The sequence below is a fragment of the Hibiscus syriacus genome, unplaced genomic scaffold (genome assembly GCF_006381635.1).
Source record: "Hibiscus syriacus cultivar Baekdansim isolate YM2019G1 unplaced genomic scaffold, ASM638163v2 tig00009003_pilon, whole genome shotgun sequence".
Lineage (NCBI taxonomy): Eukaryota > Viridiplantae > Streptophyta > Magnoliopsida > Malvales > Malvaceae > Hibiscus > Hibiscus syriacus.
In genome coordinates this window covers 95187-112678 of record NW_024062180.1, presented here as the reverse complement: position 1 = coordinate 112678, position 17492 = coordinate 95187, and the positions used below count along the sequence as shown (strand labels likewise).

Below are 17492 nucleotides of genomic sequence, written 5' to 3'. Positions count from 1 at the left end.
ACTTATCATTCTAACTTTTTAGCACAAAAAATTATGAAAATGAAGCAACAAAAAGCAATAAAAGAGGGGTAAATTGTTAAAAACTCTCATTTTACACCTCCCTTTCCCTCTAGGTTGGAGATTCAATCCCCATCCCTTTACCATCCGCTAAGTAGAAATTGTTAGGGATAAATTGCACTTTTGACTATAATACATTAATACATGGACTACCTGTATACATGACAAATATAATTAAATGCTGACGGCCCTATCACTTCTTCCCGAACATTAATCCCTAACAAGATATTCATTGTTTGTTCCGAATTTATGCCACATCAGTACGGAAAGGCATTCAAAATAAAACCTTCTGCAATAAAATAAATTATACAAATGGAAAGCTTCACTACTTCCTTTCACGGCATATAAAAACTAGAGAAGAATATCGGTATACGGGAATTTATCATTACCGTCGAATCCCTTCATCTAAAACAGAAATGTTTGTGTTCATTCAGGTATAGTTCTGCAAGAGCAGTATTCAAGGCTGCACCAATAGGAAGGAAATCTTCGTCAAGAAAGAAATATGGGGAATGTGGTACATGAATTGAGCCTAGTTTCTCATTCCTAATTCCAATGTGTGACATGTATCCAGGTATTTTTTCTTGATAGAAGGCAAAGTCCTCTGCTGCCATAACTTTTTCGCTCTTTTTGACATTCTCCGGACCAAATAAAAGGCTACTAACCCTCTCAGCATGTTGATGCAAGCCATCGTCATTTACAACAGTAGGATAGATAGGGTGCTCTTCTTCTTTCATGTCGATAAAAGCATTACATCAGTGTACTGCTGCTTGCCCTTTATTGACCTACAGCAAGTTAAAAGTACATAAAAATGCTTAAGCTGAAAATAAAGGACGTCTTTAACTCAGCTTCTAAGAACAAACCAATAAATATAATATTCACATGAAGCAGAAATATGACAGTAGAGAACTGATCTATCAATAAGTTTCTCTAATAAAAATAGCAAAAGCATTCCAAAATTGCCAGAGGACCAATACAGCAGTCCAACAGGACGAATCATAGCAGACAATATCATTTTGTTCATGGGAATAGCATCGTAGAAAGGGAGGAAAAGAAGATAAACAAACAAGAAGGGTTACAATAATTTGTCCACTCTAAAAAGGGGAAAGGCAAAAGCAACATATATAATATGCTGGTAAAATAGTTAGCCTGAAATGTAAGAACTAGATAAGGGCAGAGATCATGCTAGGAGTTCTCTGACTATCAACTGGAAATCATGATTCTCATGGTTATCAGCTACTAGAACCTAACGAGATTCAATAATGATGTGTACCTATTTCAACCTTTGTTGTAGTTTATACAATCCCTCGGTGGTGAGACTCCTCATAGAGCCCCCAAATTCAACATACAATGGGATCACATTGAACAACGATCCACCTCTGATGTAAGTAACAGACAAAACCTTACAGAAAAAATACATCAAGCATTAAGTTGCATTAGACAGGCATACTTTAACCAGTATATATGCATTGTTTGTGTGTAGCAGTATATGACAGATGTCAAATTTTCCAAACGATAGCCATGGACTATTCCGATACGAGTTAGGGTAATTCACAAACAAATTTGTGAATGAATATCTAGATAAGAAAATGGAACATATCTGACTGTGGAGAGGATCAGCTTCTCTACAGGTTAGCTGTTGCAGTGCCAAAATTGCAAAGGATGCAGCGAGCATCGGATCTACAGCTGAATGAGGCTCTGCGGCATGCCCACCAACTCCTTCAGTTTTGGCTTCAAAGATAGATGTTGCAGCTAAGAGAGGCCCTGAAAGCAGCCCTATGCTTCCTATCGGAGTTGTGAAATCAACGTGCATTCCAAATATTGCTTCAGAATCACCTAAAGCTCCATCCTTTATCATGCGAGATGCATCGGCACGCCCTTCTTCTGTAGGATGGAAGAGTAGTCTGACAGTTCCCTTCAGAGGCATATAAAGGAAATTTTGACATTGAATAAGCTTGAAATTAGTAAACCTTTAACATTAATACTAACATAGGCAGATGGATTTAAAATGTTAAACAGAATGTCAAAGCTTACCTTAAGCGTATCTTTACGTTGGTTAAGCAACATGGCAACACCAAGAAGCATATTGGTGTGAGCTCTATGCGTGAGCATCGTAGCCACATCCGTGCATTTTGCCATCTATTTTGCTCCTATGTTCCCATTCCACGAGCTCCTACAACAGCAGAGCCATTAAAAACAATTCAAGCTGAAGAACATTAAGAAAAAAGGGTTATAGAAAAAAGGATGACCTGAAGGGGAAAAGCGTCCATATCGTCATGGAAAGCAACGATTGATATATGTTAGGAAACTAAGATAAGCTTGAAGTAACGAATAACAATAAAGTTTTCTTATTCATCCAATCATACTGATTACATTGCCTTTACAGCAGTTTTACAAGATACTTAGCTGAGCTACAGCTACCTCAATTGCTTGCTAACAGCTTTAACATCCCTAACCAACCTTAACTGCTTAACAGCCTAAAGTAGTTACTCTAATATTCTCTCTAATTTCTCCTCCTTCTTCAACAAGGAAGGACACACATCTTGGTTCTAAAAACTTCAAATGCAGCCTTAGTTAGTGGTTTAGTGAGGCCATATGCCACCTGATAATTGGATGGAACATAATTAACACGCAGTACTTTTGCTGCAACTTTTGCTGCAACCTTCTCCCTAATAAAATGAACATCCATGTCCACGTGATTTGAATGTGCATGATAAATTGGGTTCATGCTCATTGCGATGACACTTGTGTTATCATACCAGATAACCAGTTCCTCATGCTGCTTCACACCTAGACTAGTAGAAGTGCATTGATCCAGGTGACTTTTGTGGCTATGTATGCTACACTACGGTACTCTGCTTCCATGGTTGACCTGGAAATGGTCTTTTTCTTCTTCGAGCTCCAGACCACATGGCATTTTCCAAGAAACACAGCATGGCCAGATATTGACCTTCGATCATCAGCATCACCTCCCCAATCTGCATCAGCAAATGCGACGACCTTCAATCCTGCTTCACCAGTGAGGAACGTGAGACCATAATCCAGGGTGCCAGCGAGGTATCGAAGTATACGCCTCACTGCTTCCATATGAGACTCACAAGGCGCATGCATATGCTTAGTAGCCTTGTTAACACTGTATGCAATATCAGGCGAGTGTTCACACATAGAGAAGTTTCCAACTAAGCTTCTGTACTCATGAGCATCTGAGAGTAAAGACCTTGCTTCATGAAGCAGTTTTGCTGACCCGACCATAGTTGTAGCTGCAGAATTGGCATTTAACATGTTTGCCTTTTCAAGGAGCTCAAGAATGTACTTCTTCTGCGAGAGAACCAACTTACCACTGCTTCGCTTGACCTCAACCCCAAGAAAGAAACTTAGTTCACCTAAGTCCTTAAGTGAAAAATCTCTTTCCAAAAGCTGAACTACTCCATCAATATCATCTTTACATTCCCCATTAAAAATTATGTCATCCATATAGACCAGAACAAAAATATAACCATCATGTACACATCTCATAAAGTGTGATACATCAGCTAAAGACTCCATAAACCCCATTCTCTCAAGACTATCCTTCATCTTATCATGCCTGTTTCTAGGTGCCTGGCAAAGCCCGTATAACGCTTTGTACAGCTTACACACGAGTGGTGATCCATCCGCAGGAAACTCTTCAAACCCAGGAGGCTGCTGCATGTAGACTTCCTCAGACAAGTCACCATTCAGGAACGCGTTATTTACATCAACTTGGCGTAGAGACCAGTTCTTAGTGACAGCAAGAGAAAGTACCACATTCAGCGTGACAAATTTCACAACTGGGCTGAACGTATCCTTGAAATCGTACCCAGGAACCTGTGAGTACCCTTTGGCAACGAATCGTGCTTTATATTGTTGCACAGACCCGTCTGGGTTCTTCTTTATTTTAAAAAGCCATTTGCAGCCAACAACGTCATGATCGTTGGGCAAGGGAACAAGAGACCAAGTCTTGTTGTCTTGCAACGCCCCATGTTCAGAATCAATAGCAGATCTTCAATTAGTTACTGCAACACAGTTCGAACACTAGTGGGTACTGTGTCATCAAAAAAGCTTGTGTACACCTTTGGCTTAAAAACACCACATTTGCTGCGTGTTAGCATAGGGTGCATATTTCCATTGACTTCATCATGAGCATGATGTTCTTGAGCAGGCATTGAAGTACTGGCATCAGCACCATTGGAGTCATTATGGCCTGAGCTGAATGGATGAGATGGACTAGGTGAATGAGCCAGACTAGCTACGTGGGAGGCAGCACCTCTACTACTATCATTCGATGTGGGGGATGCACTACTATCATTTGATGTAGACGACGCAGAACGTGCTGTGCTCAGCACACCTTCAGGTGTTGTATCGAAGTCACGTCCCATATTCAATGAAGTGAAGACACCACGTATATTGAATTTCCCCACATCAGTGACCACCTTCAATGATCGAGGTTGCTGACCAGTCTTATGAACTATGTGCTCTGTACGAGTACTCCCTGCAAAAGGAAAATGTAACTCATTAAACACTACATGTCGCGATATATATATGTGACCATCAGGTGCGAGGCACTGAAACCCCTTGTAATGAGGGTTGTATCCAAGAAAAACGCACGACTGTGATCGAAACTGCAGCTTATGTTTCAAGAAGGGTCGCAAGTGTGGAAAGCATTGGCAGCCAAATACCTTCAACGCCTCATACTCAGATTTCTTGCCAAATAACTTCTCAAATGGCGATATTCCTTGCAATATCTTAGTTGGTAACCTGTTAATCAAAAGTATGGCAGTAACTAGTGCATAGGACCAAAATCGAATGGGCATGGATGCTTGAACAATAAGCACAAGTGCAAGCTCGATGATTTGTCGATGCTTGCGTTACACCGCACCATTTTGTTTTGATGTGTGTAGACACGTGACACGATGCACGATGCCTTCCTTGAGCAAACAGGTTGATAAAAGCCTGTATTCTCCTCCCCAGTCACTATGAACTGCTTTAATAGGCATATTGAACTGATTTCTAACTAGTTGAAACAACCCGAATACATGATGGCCTCGGCCTTATCCTTCAAGAGGTAAATCCAAGAATGCCGAGTACACGCGTCAATGAAGGTAACATATTACATAAAGCCATTTGAGAGAACCAGTGCAGGCCCCCATAAGTCTATGAAAACAAGATGAAATAGAGTGTCATACACAGTGTTTGAGTCATAAAATGGTAGCTTGTGGCTTTTCCCCATTCAGTTGTTTACAGATTCTAACTAAGCTATCATGTGAGGGGTTCCCCAATCTTCGATGCCACAACTCATAGGAGTCAAGGGATGCAGACATGGAACTTGCTTCAGCTACTAGAGAAGTCACTTGAGGATCTACAGCAAACGAATACAAACCATATTCTTCTTTCCCACGAAGCAACACTGTGCCAGTGTCTTTATCATTAACGCAGCATTCATGTGCATGGAACTCAAAGAATGCATTATTGTCCCTAGCAAGCTTTGAGACAGACAAAAAATTCTTTTTTATTCTCGGTACATGAAACAAGTCACTTAATAACAAGGCTCGGGAGGAAGAGCACAAAGTAGTGTTGCCAATAGCCTTAACGTCTAAAGCCACCCCATTACCAACTACCAGCTTACCTGGTCTGTTATAGCCATCTTTATGACTGAGAACTACTTCATCGGGTGTAACATAATGTGTGGCACCCGGATCTACCACCCACCATTCACGAGCTGCTGTGGAGACAAGGGCTTGAGGATGCGAATCAATCTGAGACCCACCATTTTGAGCATGACAACACTCACACTCAGCAACTTTAGTTTCACACATAGAGTAATATGCATTTCCAAACTGATCTCTGGAGTATGCTTTACTGCTAGATGTAACCCAGGAAAGTCTTGATCGAAGCGGTGCCAGCAGCTGTCTACAAGGTGACCATTCTTCCCGTAGAGTTGACACTGCATGTATCAACCACGTCCTCGGCCTCTTCCAACAGATCTTCCACTAGAATTACCCAGTGGTCGAGAGGGCTTATGATCATAGGAGTAATTAGAGGCAGAAGATCTGCTCATACCAGTTCCTTGAGCAACATTTCCACTTATTGGAAATGCCTCAGGCTGATCACCAAAGCTAGCTAGCTGCGTTTCTGCGTCCATTAGCATGGTATACACAACATCAAGGGTCAACGACTCCCGTGTGGTTGTTATAACCACAACAAACGGATGGTACTCATGAGGGAGTCCCTTTAGTATGCTTGCAACGTGTTCAGCTTGAGACACTACGCTGTCACACGACTCCAAGACGTCACACACTTTTTTTACATGTATGATGTATACTCTCATGGATTCATCACCCTTCTTGAGAGACTGTAGCTTGTAGTGCAGGTTGATAATGACAGTCGTGGATCTATTTCCAAAGAACTGGAGCACCATGCTCCACACCACTAAGGCAGTTTCTGCACCCATGAATTGAGGTAGGAGCTGAGGGCTAATCGTGGAGAGTAACCATGACGCGAGGGCGCTGTCTTGTGTAATATAATCTTCATATAGCTCATTCGGTACAACTTCACCATCATCACTGACCACGGTTTCAGGTAGTGACCTCATCGTTCCCATCAAGAACCGTTCAAGGCGATGGTTGCGCACCGTCAGCAACACTTGTTGTTTCCAAAGAAGAAAATCGTTTCATCAAGAACGATGTTTACCTTTTTATTCGAGAATGCATTGGCATTTCTCGTAGAAAACTCCATGAACGAAGAAGATCCACCACTACTCAGCATGGCGAGCAAGAACACAATCTTTGCAGAGAAGAGAATTTACACAGGAACAACGAAGCATATTTCCCTAGGAAACTTAGCGAATGATTCCATGTTAGAAAGCTAGGATTAGCTTGAAGTAACGAAGAACAATAAACTTTTCTTATTCATCCAAGCATACTGATTACATTACCTTTATAGCAGTTTTACAAGATACTTAGCTGAGCTACAACTACCTGCTAACAGCTTTAACATCCCTAACCAACCTTAACTGCTTAACATCCTAGAGTAGTTACTCTAATAGTTTAGAACCGAAGCCAATTTGGGCGACAATATCAGTATTGGTAAAGGGGTAAGAATAAGGGATGCCGAGATGGTCAAGGTGTTGGCATATGAGAGGACTGGTGCTGTGTTCTTAGAAGCCAAGTTTAAGGTTTCCATGGATCAGCCTCCTGATGGAAACCAACCATTCTTTTCCCTGCTGGACAAAGCTAAGGAGTTCATCTTTGTAAACACGGTCAAGTTTTCCATGTAAAGCGTAGAGGTAGGCCAGAGAGAGAAGCAAAATCAACAGAACAATGGTGCTCATGTCAGTGGTGATGCCAACCATTCAACAGTTGTACCTAAAATTTGGCAGCAGATTGATAGTAACAAACCGCCAGGTCAACCCAATGAAATATCTTAATTGAGTTGGTCTCCTCCGTACCTTCGTTGTAGAATTAGATTTTTGGGAAAATTACACATTTAGTATCCAAACTATAAGTTTTAGTCTGTTTAGTACCTAAATTTTCAATTTTTTCAAAACCATACCTAATATTTAATTTTTATTTCATTTTAGGACCCCACCGTTAAAACCTTAATGGACGGGCTCGTTAGTCCCCACATCTACAATCGTCGGTCTTCGCATCTTTCAATAGGTGAAGCCCAAAATTTCCATCCTGCATCTTTTCCACCCACTATACTTGATTTTGGCCTCCGTTTCACCGAAAAATGCCTCAATCTCCGTAAATCAACAATTAATGCTTCGACTTCTTAATCCTTTAATCTCCTTCATCAACCGCCCGATAGGCTTGAAATTGGATTATGTTAATCAACTCATCATTCTCTCGTAATTCATCGTTCGAATTGGTCGTCCATCTACCAAAGCTATACCCTGTTCGTTAAGTTTTTAATAGCATGGTACTAAAATGAAACAATAACTAAACATTATATATATTTTTTTTAAAATGAACACTTAGATACTAAAATGAACCAAATTTGATAGTTTAGATACTAAATAAATAATTTACCCAAGATTTTTTAATCAAGAAGAGTGTTATAATTTAGGGATGGAAAATGGGTACAATTTCATGGATTCTGCACTGCACTTGTTCCAATTGGGTCGAGGATGGGTATATGTTTAGTTGGTAGTGGGCGAGTGTGGATGTAAAAAGTTATATCTGTCGTGGGTAGTGGGTAGGTGATGGATTTGTAACACCCATAACCCGTATACATCTCGAAATACGACTTAAAGATGTTACATCAACCTTACAGATATTTGTTGAACACAAATGTTCAAAATTTTGTTTCATTTTAAAACATTCATGTTTCAACTTTAAAACTATTTTCTTAATCGCATAAAATTATAAATTAATACTTAAACATTGAAAGCAAATCTGTTTCTCAGGTAGTAATTAGACATTTTAATGTTGTTTCATAAACTATTTAGAATAGCCTAAACTTTGCTAAATTTTCTAACCATTTAAAACATAATAATATATATATTCTAATTATTCATAAATATTGATAAAACTATACTAGACAAAATAAAATGGTCCTAATTTACTATTACAGTCAAATTAAAAATAAGTCTGATAAATAAAACTACTGACATTATTATATATGCCATTAAAAGTCAAAAATAACATAATAGATGTCTTACTGATACTGATGATAGATATGATTCTCGAAAAGATACTCAGAGGCTCCTCATTACACGTCCTATTCTTTATCCGAACCTACGCATGAAAAATCATCACGCGCTAAGTATAACTTAATGAGGCAGTAATAAGCTATGGTGAGATATAACATAAAATATCATAGATACAATAAATCATTAAAAATAGTTTAAATAAATGTTAAACTCGAAAATCGACTTACTCAAGTCAATTTCTTCATCGTAAACCTGAAAATTTATATCATCCCATGATTTCATCCAAACCATGATAACATTATTAGATAAAATAATCATATCATTATCCCTGTCAGTTTAACATATTTAATATTTTTCATACCTCATTTTCATAACACAATGCATATTTAAGAGAATACAAGGTAGGTGAGTAAAACATAATGTGCACTAGGCACTTCACGGTGCCAGTCATAATAATCATCATAAGATCCACTCCAAGTGCAAATCATAACATAAGCACCAACGATGCTAATCATAATATACATGAATGTATCATAACTTAACTTGAATGTACTCAACTTAATGGCATGCCAAATGTACCAACAACTCTTAATGCGGCAAACAATGGGCTTTTAAATCATAATATAATTATATATTAATCAACGTCTTAAAATCATAAACATTTAAAATTCATCATCTTAAAAATCGTACTTGGCAATTCATAACCTAAATCATTAATAAAACTTTATAAAAACATCATGGAAATAATCCATAATGAAAGTAAAAACATCCTTTAAGATGATGCGAGGTTGACTTATCGCAAGTCGTCCTCGAATAGAATAATTAAATAAGTACTTGCACTCACCTTTACCTCACTACTGAACCTTTTATGTGATACTCCTAATCACGTGCTTTATCATTTCCTTTCGGGTTTTTTTTATTGCTATACTGATCGTGGTTTGACAACATCACATAATAACACAAAGTATTTGAACTATATGTTAGTGTCCAACTAATATAATCCAAAATTAATAATATAAAAATAAAAAATCGATACATAATCAATCAAACACTAAATCGTAATTCCATCATACTTCAAACTTCTCAAAATACTCATCAATTCCATAAATTCTTATTTTCATCATCTACCCTTCAACTTTTACAAATTTCACAATCTAGCTACTAATTATGAATTCTTTTTAGAATTCACATCAACCTTTCCATTTAATTCATAATTGTCCTTCACCATTATGATCCTTGCACATTAATTACTAAATTTCCATCACCTTAATAAAATACTCAAATCAATATTTTAACATTGAAAAACTTGAAATTTCATCCTAAACTTTCTTAGAATTTTCAATTTCAACCACCCGCTTAAATAAACTTGCAAATTGATCCCCAAACCAATATTTAACTCAAAAAATCAGCAAGCTAATAAAATTTATAGCATTGAAATTTTCTTAACAAAATAATACTATCATTTCGAAAAACTCAAGTCTAAACTTTTGAGACTATTCGAATTCCATTACCAAACTTATCCAAATTTGCACTTTGGCCATTAATCCTTACTATAACTTAAAATTTCAGCATTACATAATAAAACTACAGCCTTGAGCTCCTCCAATTAGTACATTTATGCATTAATGTCCCTTAATTCTCAAAACTTGTAAATTAGCCCTTTTACTATTTCAAGCTTCCAAATTGATCCAAATAAATCTCCAAATCACATAGAACACATCTAATATCAATTCTAGATCATATGAACATTTTAAATATTTTCCCCTAATTTTCTTAATATGGCCAAACCTATCCAAGTACATAGGGTAAACTTTTCATTCAATTTCAAGCATGAATTCAACTTCCTTACATCAAATTCATGCTATTCTAACCATCAAAACTTCAAATTAAACCAAAATCCATCAACTCTCTATAAACCCTATGTTGGTCGAACCTAATATAAGCATCTACACATGATTTCAATCATCTCACATACTTTAGAATTAATGTCCAACATAAAAAACAAAATAATCTTTCATCGATCCTTTAAAATCCATAAACCCAAATTTTCAATCTCATGAAATAGACATGTTCATCATGCAATACTTATACCAAATGATAGAGAATTTCATGTAAATGATTTCTCTATTTCTCAACTTAGTTCAAAAATCAATCATGTGGCTTCAAAAATCAAAACAAAATTTCTTACCTTGCAACAATGGTGGTTTCGGCCTAAGCCTGTTGATGATCTGAAAATATGTTGATTTTCTTGATTATTCTAGTATTAATTATCCTTAACACATGGCTTAATATAATTTAAATGAATTAAAAATTCATTTAATGAGAAATTCCCAAAATACCGTTATGAACCTTGATAATTACCTTATTCCATTACAATATCTTCCATTAAATATTTCATAGTCAAATATGAACCTATTTGACTTTAATTTTATACTTTGGCCATGCAATTTTTGAAAATTGTATTTTAGTAACTAAATTTTCATTGTTAGGCCAAATCTGACAAAATAACTTCAATTCAACTTATCCCTACTAAATTTCATTGATCTAAACTATGGAATTAATATTTCCGACCTTTATCTAGCATTTTTCAATTGTAAAATTCCGACTCGATCCGATTATCCGATTTATTTACCAAACTTTATCACTTTATAACTTTTAATATAATTCTCATACCAAAAGTTTGTTTCTCACGGAAATTATTTTTTTAGGCTAAACTGTTCATTTAGGGAAAATATATAACTTCTTAAAATTACATTTTTGGTCCCTAAACTTTACAAAGTTTATATGTTAGCCACCAAACTTTCAAAACTTATATTTTAGTCACAAACCAAAATTTGGGGTATTACAAGATTTGAGACCTTACCTGCCCGCCTGCCCGTCCATTAACTATTCAATGTATAAATTTTAGACCATTATGAATTTAGGTATAATTTCATAGACTAATTTATAAATCTCAAAAAAAATATATGACTTATAATTTAACCAAATGTTAGGGTATACATTTTTTGAAGTCAATTTTCAATCTTTAGAATCAATTTTTCTTTATGAGACTAGTGATTGTCCCCTCCGTTTGTGTTCTTCTTTCTGCCACACTCTTCTCTTGTAAGTTTTTCTTTGCCTATTCTTTCTAAAGTAAATTTAAACTACACCACATTCCTTTAAAGTAAACAAAAGATATACCCTTTTTTCTAAATCTGCATATATTTTTTCATTGTAATTCTGGTGTCGATATGCTTGTTGATGTATTGGATTTCCTTTCTGTTCTAACTAAATTAGATTATTGGGTTTCAAAAAATATCTCTACTTGGAGGACATAGAGAATGATGATTGTAATACTAGAGTAACCGATGTGGAAAATATCGCCTGAAATTTGAGAATATTGTGCCAAAGAACAAAAATATATGTGTTTATCATTTATATTTCTATAATTTAATTATCTCTTTTATTACGATGTTTTATGTATTAAGACTTTAGTTTATTTGAAAATCTATGTTAACCTTAATATACGTGTTTGTTTTATGTTTTATTATTCTTCTTAATATACGTGTTTGTTTTATATTTTGTTTCTTAAGTAATTTGTAAGGTTGTTGTCAGGTGGATACATAGGGGTACGAGATGGGTGGTGGATATCCAGGTGAGTAATGGGTGTGGGGATGGATTTGATAATGTACTCGTGTGGGTGGGTGTGGATTTATAAAATTTACCCATCGTGGGTGGTAGGTACGAAATATTAGGTGGGAAAGGGGTATCCACAACCACCCCGCCCGTTTTCCATCCCTACTCTAATTTGACGCGAAAAAATTAAATGGAGAGAGAGAAAGAGAGGAACATCTTTATAATCTTTTATTTGAAATAATTTTATATCAACTAATAATTAAAAAATATATGCAAAATTTATCAAATTATTATTTAAATATAAGATTTGTTTTAGTTGTTTTGAGCTCTTGATTTTTTTTTATTTAAACTAGGCTCAAATTCCTTTGTGTTGCGAAAAATGGATAGATTAAAATCATTAAATTGTAATTAGAGTATCCCAATCAGATATTTTTTTAGTAATTAGGTCTGTAATTAATTATATTGACTTAATATATTTTTTTTTTACTTTTTAATTGATAAATCTTATGAAAATCTAGATTTTCCCAAATTAACATATACAAAAATTATAACTATAGCGTCTAACTACTACCCTAATAATTATATTTTTTTTATAACTCCATAGTTTCTCAGCACAAGTACAAATTATACTAGTAATCACTAACCTTTTATTTTTTCTTATTTTAGTCATCAAACTATTTCTTTTAAAAAAAAGCGTTATAACGTTACATTTTTTTTTCATATTTTGGTCATTAACTTTTTAATATTTAATGACGATGCTGATGTGGTTCTTATTTTCAGTTTTGTAAGATACATTATCTCTCCTAATCAGTATTGACGTGTTGTTTTTTATTAATTTTATTTAGGTTATAACACTTAACCACATCTCATTTGTCGAAATAAAATTAAAGTTACTAAATTGATGCATTTAGGGGTGAAAGGAATCGAACCAAAGACCCCTTGAATGATATTTTATTAGATTTCCAGACTAATTTAGTGGCTAATTGTAAGATTGTTTATTCAAGCAATCCTGGTTTTGTATTCCCTTTCTTTACAGTTTGACACTTATTTTTCTTTTGTTTTATTTGACAAATTTAAATGTAAGTTTTGGTGGATTTACAATAGATTTCAAGTTTAGTTGAGTGGCTAGGATAGAAAACCCCATTAAAAGAGTCTTTGGTTCGATTTCTCCCACCTCGAATGCAATTTATTTTATTTCGACCAATGGTTGACGTATGCCATCACCTAATTTATTCGAATAAATTTAATAAAAAGATGATGTGTTAATGCTGACTAGGAGAGAGGGAGAGAGAAACTAATTTTAAATGTTAAAAATAATCAGGTCAATTAATAACACAAATTTGAATAATAGTGGTAGTACAGATGATGCAAGCATTATCCAACGCATAATGATTTAGCGTAAAGCGTCTGTACGTGACTTTTTAAAGTCTACTGTCAAATCCCATGGCTCAATCCTGGACATGCGATGGAAACTACCAAGTTGGAGTACGATAGGGGCAGAGGAAATTTTTGGGGGAGCAACTAATTTGTAGAGATCAAAATAACACTAACGACGAAAGCACTCTGCGACACTGACATTGAAAGACAAAAGTTAGGGGAGCAGATGGGATTAGATATCCCAGTAGTCCTAACCATAAATGATGGATACTAGGTATTGTAGAGTAGACGAAGAGAATTTCATAATAATACGAAGAAAGAAAAATACAAGAAGATTTTAGAGAAAAAAAAATTGATATCCAACCCTCACTCTTATTATCTATTTATAAAGATGGCTATTTTTTTAACAGTATAAGAATAGATATTTGATTACAAAAAAAATTTATGAAGTTTAAATATATTCAAAGTATATTTTTAGATAAAAAAAATTAAAATTTATACTCCTAATTATACTAGGTTTCATACTTTCTCAAATTACATATTAATTAATTTATGTCACACTAAATTCAAATCAAACTTTAATAATTTAAACTTGTCTTATAAAAAAGGGTCTATGACCAAAATAAGAAAAATAAATTAACAGAAGAGACGCTTTTACCAAAAATTTAATTTGTGATTAAAATAAGAATGAAGAAATATGTTAGTGATTACTAGCGTGGATTATCTTCTAAAAATAAATAAAATAATATCGGCTTGGTAAAAGAATTATTTTTAAAAAATATATTATTTTTCATAATGAATAAATCAGCTCAGTAAAAGTTTTTTAAAAATAAATATTAAACAAATTTTAATAAAATAAATTTGTGTACCATTATATAGTTGGTGCAACCGTCATAAAATAAAAAAGGTAAACTACGCATTTAATACCTAAATTATCAGTTTTGATCCATTTTAGTACTAAATTTTTATTTTTTAAACCATACTTAATGTTTAGTTTTCATTTCATTTTAGAATCTCGTCATTAAAAATTCAACACTTTTAGTACATAAACTATTAGTTTTGGTCCATTTTAGTACCTAAACTTTTAATTTTTTTCAAAACTTAACGTTAAATTTTGAACAATGATATTAGAATGAAACTAAAACTAACTTTTTATGGTGAGATATTAAAATGAAACAAAAACTAAATTTTAGGCATGATTTTAAAAAATTGATAGTTTAGGTACTAAAATGGATCAAAACTGATAGTTTAGGTACCCAACACTAATTTACCCAAGAAAAAAATGCATAAATTTATTCGAGTTTTTAAAAATATATTGTGACTCCTATTACGAGCATATATAATCTGTAAGCAAAGTGATTCACTACAAAACAAAAATCTTCTTATGGAGGTTTCCCTCAATGTATTCTGATGTTTTAAATGTTAGTCTAGCTCTAGTCTAGTAGTTTACATAACTGCGCAGTTGCAATTGCCTTCAGCTCTATTCTACAATGGTGAACTCTCCATGACTGATTGCTACCTGTGATTCCAACTACTCTTTCCTCCCCATTTCCCCTGAACTAGCCCAATTATCTGCCGGATGACTGACAAAATGGCATGCCGATGGACTGAAGCCCTTAAATTCCATGTTCCTTAGATAGTCGGAGTCCCTTGCTTCATAGTATGAGAGAGTACATGTTCTTCTACTTCAAATCTCAGATTTTGGTTAACATGTTAACTGAGAATATGGCATTTGTATCGGTGAGAGCACCACCGTAAGCCGGGAGTTATCGGAGAGAAAATAGTTTTCAGGCCACATTCCCTTTTCCATTTCTGGAGAGAACAACACTGCATTCTTCACACTAAAGCCAATAGCTTGCTTCTTTCTACTATGTTTTTCACCACCCTTATGGCCCCTATCTTGGCCTTCTTTTTTGTCTCCTTCTCTCGACTCCGACCATGCAGGCTTCCAGATTCGGTGCTGCAAAGCCATTATTATTCGATGGCATTAGAGATAAGAGTAGGAAATGCATGTTATTCGAGCTTCATATAAGAGTTACCTGAAATTCTTTATGGTCTACAACATTGTTTCCATCAATATCTGCCTGAACCCACAGGTCCTTTTGTCTACATCGTTAGGGGTTTTTACTTTTGAAAAGAATTTCGAAATGTGAGAAGTCGCCACCAATCATTTAAAGTGCAATTGGACACTGTAAAAACCGGGTGATTTTAATAAAACATTTTATTTTTATCAAAATACCAAGTTTTAAGGTCTGCGAAAATCCAAAAATCGGGTTCGGGAGTCAGTTACGTGTGGGGAAGGATTAGCACCCTCACAAGCGCCCAAAAATTGATACTTGGTTGGTTACCCTATATTTAAAATCAGAAATTTTGAGTTCGATCTTTATTTAATTTAAAATCATTACGGAAGCAAAAAAAGTTGAAAAGGGTATTTGTTTATTAAGGTCGGTAGCATTCACCCCTAGCATAAACGCGGGAGATCAGTTATTGTGCCTAATAACTGAACATTGCCTCAATTTTAAAAATTATGATGCGGTTTTGAAAATGATGTCGACTTATTTCGGGAATCACTACTAGTCACCCCCTGAGCATATTTGCGGGAGATATACTATTAATTCCCTAATAAGTGAACATTGTCTTAGGGTTAAAAATAAAATACGGTCAAACAAATTTTATTTATTCTAATTAAACTAAAAGTAATTAAGGCTTTTTCGAGCTTAAAATATCAAATTAGGAAAGTTAAAGGACCTAAAGGCTCAAAATTAGATGTATAGGTTCTAATGTTAACCCTATTTTATTTTTAGACCGATTATTGAATCGAATAATCAGATGGTCCCTTGAGCATTTACGCGAGGGTCGACTCGGATTATTCCCTAAATTAGGGGACTACATTGAAATCTATCTAAAAGTGGAGGCTCCATTTAACCTATTTAATTATGTTAATGTTAACGCTCTAATTGGAGTTTGGGGGCTAAGAAGTCAAAGGATAAAAACAAGGAACTACAATTAGGAGATCTAAATGTAAAAGTCTAAAGCTTAAGGATCTAAGTCTATAGTATTTAAAGTTTAAAGGATTAACCAACAAATCAAAACCCTAATAATTATAAAAAGAAAGGAATTAAATTAAAATAATTTTAAAATTATTCGAAGATTAATAAACTAAGGATTCAAACAATCGACTCGAGAAATCAGGAATTTTTATGCGAAAACTCGAATTGAATCGTTCCCTAATTAAAACTAAGGCAAAATCCTAATTGCTAAATCAAATTTTAGGATTAAAGATCTAATCTAGGGGGAAATTCTATAAAAAAACTAATTAAATAAAAAACTAGAATGACAAACCCAATTAAAATAAAACTAAACAAGCAAAAAATAAAAAAAATATATATGAATATGTAAGGATTAAATTGCAAGAGAAAGAAAACAACAGCAATTAATTTGAAATAAATTTAAAACATTCATGGTGGGCAAATTAAAATAATTAGCAATTAAGAATCTAAAATTGAAACAAATAAAAGTGAACTAGTGGCTAGAATGTAAAAATACGCAAAATCTTGGAGGACTAAAGAAAATTGTACCTAAAATTCTAATTAGTTAAAGAACAAACAATAAAAGGTAAATTAATGCAATTAAGGCACAAACGTTTGGATTAAAATAAACAATAAAAACCATGACTATAGTGTAAAACACGACAAACATCAAATGGCATGAACGCAAATAACCCCAAAAATTATTACTAAAATATAGAAATGGGAAATAGCAAAACAGGGACATG

The 17492-nt window shown here is 34.5% G+C and overlaps 2 pseudogenes; both read right to left on the bottom strand.

Annotated features, from left to right (window-relative positions):
* Positions 1-405: 405 nt before the first annotated feature.
* On the bottom strand, positions 406-7423 carry LOC120202677 (annotated as a pseudogene).
* A 7999-nt stretch (positions 7424-15422) lies between these two features.
* LOC120202685 overlaps positions 15423-17492 on the bottom strand; it is a 35380-nt pseudogene continuing 33310 nt past the window's right edge.